The sequence below is a fragment of the Eumetopias jubatus genome, unplaced genomic scaffold (genome assembly GCF_037043125.1).
Source record: "Eumetopias jubatus isolate StellerSeaLion01/CBP00866 unplaced genomic scaffold, mEumJub1_p1.0 scaffold_8, whole genome shotgun sequence".
Classification (NCBI taxonomy): Eukaryota; Metazoa; Chordata; class Mammalia; order Carnivora; family Otariidae; genus Eumetopias; species Eumetopias jubatus.
The window spans coordinates 87,958,102-87,962,443 of NW_028274814.1; the positions used below are offsets into that span (position 1 = coordinate 87,958,102).

The 4,342-nt window shown below is 37.3% G+C and overlaps 1 pseudogene; it reads left to right on the plus strand.

Annotated features, from left to right (window-relative positions):
* The first annotated feature begins 247 nt into the window (after window positions 1-247).
* Window positions 248-1,390, plus strand: LOC114215055 (peptide chain release factor 1-like, mitochondrial pseudogene; annotated as a pseudogene).
* The last annotated feature ends 2,952 nt before the right edge of the window (window positions 1,391-4,342 follow it).

Below are 4,342 nucleotides of genomic sequence, written 5' to 3' on the forward strand. Positions count from 1 at the left end.
AGGGAGAAGCAGACTTCCCGCAGAGTGGGAAGCCCGAAGCAGGGCTCAATCCCAGGACCCTGGGATCATGACCTGAGCCGAAGGCAGACGCTAAACGACTGAGCCACCCAGGCACCCCTGAAATATATTTTTAAAAAGGGCAATCTTCCCTTTCAATTTCACTGTATTTTGTTATTTTATTGCTAATTTTATTCTGCATATAAAGACTAAACCAGGGTTAAAATGAAAAACAACAGGCAATTCAACTATGAGGTCCCAGCTTCTTCGGAGTGCTGCTCGGTGTCTGTGGGCTGGCAAGGTTGTCAGCCCGGTCCGCCGGCACCTAAACTGCGGAAGCCTGCCGCTGGAGGAGCTGTTCGCTCGCGGCGGGCCCTTGCGGGCCTTTCTGGAGCGTCAGGCAGGATCTGAAGCCCAGTTGCAGGTCAGGGGGTCTGAGCTGCTGGCGGCAGCCAAACTGCTGAGCGAAAAGGAGCAGGAGCTGCAGGAGACTGAGCACTTGCTACACGATGAAAATGAGGACTTAAGGAAACTTGCAGAGAATGAAATAAGCTCATGTCAAAAGGAAGTAACTCAGTTGAAGCATCAGATTATTTTATTTTTGTTTCCCTCAGAAGAAACAAATGAAAATGATTTGATCTTGGAGGTAACTGCAGGAGTTGGGGCTCAGGAGGCAATGTGGTTTACTTCAGAGATGTTTGATATGTATCAGCAATATGCTGCATTTAAAAGATGGCATTTTGAAACCCTGGAATACTTTCCAAGTGAAATAGGCAGCCTTAGACATGCATCTGCCAGCATTGGGGGTTTAGAAGCCTATAAGCACATGAAATTTGAAGGAGGTGTGCACAGAGTACAAAGAGTGCCAAAGACAGAGAAGCAAGGCCGCATGCATACTAGCACCATGGCTGTAGCAATATTGCCCCAGCCAACTGAGATTAATCTGGTGATTAACCCGAAAGATTTGCGAATTGATACTAAGCGAGCCAGTGGAGCTGGAGGACAGCATGTAAATACCACGGACAGTGCTGTCCGGATAGTTCATCTTCCAACAGGTGTTGTTTCTGAATGCCAACAAGAGAGATCTCAACTGAAAAACAGAGAGATGGCTATGAAGAAGCTGCGTGCGAAACTGTACAGCATGCATCTGGAAGAGGAGACAAGTAAAAGATACAGTGCTAGAAAGATTCAGGTTAGAACTAAAGGAAGGTCAGAGAAAATAAGAACATATAATTTTCCACAGAACCAGGTCACAGATCACAGAATAAACAGGTCACTTCATGATCTTGAAAGTTTTATGCAAGGGGAGTTTCTGCTGGATGAACTTGTACAGTCCTTGAAGGACTATGCTGATTATGAATCTTTAGTAGAAATTATTTCCCAAAAAGCTTAAATTGATTTATTATTAAGGACTTTTATAGCTTAAAAAGATTAAAAACAACAAGTGATAGTATGTGAGAATCATCCGTGTAACAGGTACCGATTTAACTCTTACAGAGTCCCCTGAAGTAAGTACTATTATATTCGTATTTTTTAGATCAGAAGAATGAGGTACATGGAGATTAAGAAGAGTGTCAAAATTGCACAGTGAGAATTCAAGCTCATGTGGTCTTACTTCAAAGTTCATGTTCTTAACTGTTATATTTTACTACCTTAATATTGCAACTTGAATTGCACCGCTTTTCTCACATGTAGCTTTCAAGAATGATGGAATACATAGAGAAGAAAATAGAAAAGGAAAGCTCTTATAAAGACAAGTTTCAAAGCAACATGGGAGAGGAAATTAAGTCCATGCAATCAAAAATTATAATTTTCAAGGATTTTTGCAATATCCAGAAATTAATTTTCTGATCAGTAGTAACCATTAATCTAAATGTTTGCATTTGCATATTTTGTTACCTTCTATAGTCTTTACACATGGGGTGGGTATTTTTCTGATATCTTGAAGAGTCTACAGATGTCTGATCCACTATGTGAAGAGAAAAATTTAGTAAATCTGATAGAATTAATTTTCTAGATAATTTAAAAAATTCAATGAGTTTTCAAACTAGTGGAAGAAATGTAATTTATTGTGAGAAAATGGTGATCCAATACATATATTTTTAGCAGAAAAGTGCTGCCATGTAAGCAGTTGATTAGTCTGATTATTTATTGGGCATTTATTGGAGAAAAGAAATAATTAGAAAATGAATCTTCATTATTCATTCATCAATCTGTGATATATTTTAAAAGCCTCCTTACTACATGTAGGCATTGTGCTCAGCATTTAGGATATAAAGGAGAACAAGAGAGAGACAGTCCGCATTTTCATAGTACTAATAATATATCTCAAAGGAAACCATTAGAATGGTACAGTTAAGAGATGATAGAGTTCCAACCTAGGATAACAGATTAAAAGGAAGTTCAGATTTGAAAAAGGTTAAGGAAGAAATGCCAGGCCTTGGGAATTGAGTGTGAAAAAGGAGAGGAATAAAATCGACCAAAAGGGAACTTGAAAGAAAATATTTTAAAACATTCTTATCTAAACATTTCATGACAAATTAGATCTAAATGGGATACATTACCAACATAAAGCACTTCTAAAAGTAACACTTGGCATTATACTTATCAGATTCTAGAATCACTCCATTTAAATCAAGTCAAAACAGTTACTCTTATAATCAGTCTTCTATTATATATACATTTTTTCTTGACAAATTTAAAGTAGTCTTACCCTGCACACACCACTTGGGTCTGGAAGTCCGTAAGAGAAATAGCACAGTTTCCCACCAAGGGAAAAGCAAAGGGGAAAATCGAAAGAAAGGGCAAGAAAGCTATCAGAGGAATAAAAATTGTGCAGGGAAGTATCACATACTCTGCCAATCTGTAAACATAAAATCTAAATACAGTTTTTCACATTTGAATTTTAGAAAATAGAGATAAACTGGAAGGAATGTGAGAACACTGGAAAATTTCACAGATGAATGAAGACTAGGAAACGTCATCCTAAAGTTCCTAAGGCAGATAAGCATCTGAAAATAATTTATTACAGAAACCAAAAAAGAGACTGAAAGCTAGTAGGACTGGGAAACAGTAATGCCTAGACACCAAAAACATGGGCTTTGAAGCTAGACTACCTGGTCTGGAACCTGGCAATACTATTTACTAGCTGTGACCTTGGGTAAATTAAGGGTAATTAAGAAACCCAATTTACCATAAAGTAATTGGTATATGACTTATGGAAATGAAAACTATAGTCTACCTTTATTTTCTTTATTGCTATAGCCTGTGAATATTTATATAACTTATTCTTGTCTTCTTCTTAAATATTCACTGATCTTGTTGTGTAAGATGTACTATGATGCTTAATTTTATGACACGAAGAATACTGAGTTGAGAGCATGTCAGAATTATGAGCAGTAGGTTATAATACATTGTGGATAGGTGAATGTGCTTTGGACAGAATGCAGAATGGTTGCATTAAATTAGGAAGAAAGAGTTTTAATTATGCAAAGAAGCCTGTATATGGAGGTTGGGCAGCCAAAGTGGTAAACTGTATTGGGAAATTTTACTTGTGACGTTGGCCAGTACTGGACACTGTGCTCTGCTTCCTTCAGACCTTGGCATCCAGCTCACCAGTATGTGACTAAAGCTGTCAGTCACATGGTATCACTTGGAACAGTAAGCCTGGAGTAAATATCCAATTCTGACTCTGGTGTTAGTAACCCAAAAAAATCAGTGACAGTTTAGGATTCATTCCACCAGTCATGGCTTTGACTGCCAGAATCCTGAAGACACTGAAGGTGGTAACCCTAGAATCAAAAAGCCCATTGGTGCTATATTAGGTATCTCATGAGGGTGGTTATCCAGCTGTAACAGTCTTCTGTGCCCCATCATAAACAGTGGTGTTCTGGAGGTCTTTGGAAAATTTCACTATGTCCTCAGATTTTCTCTCTTCCCTTCCACTTTCTATGCTTGTTTTAATAGGACTTCCATAGATTCTGTGAGCTTCTTGTTATACTTCCAATAATCCATCTTCTAACTACATTAATTTGAATTCATGTCTGTAATTTGCAACTAAGAACCATGATGACACACACATTGAGTAAGAACAATATAAATGGATTGGTTACAAGTTGAAAATAAATCTGAAAGTTGTAAAATAACAAAATTGACTATGCAGGAATATAAGTGACCAGCCCAAGATTTCCTAACAAACAAGATAACAATGTATAAGTAAACTCAAACATTTATGTAAGTATTTTAAGGTCATTTTTTTTAAAAATTAAGACTTTTGAGACATACAGAGTGCAGTGATTTACATAGAAATGTAATTTATAAAATTGCATAACTGTAAAATTTAGAC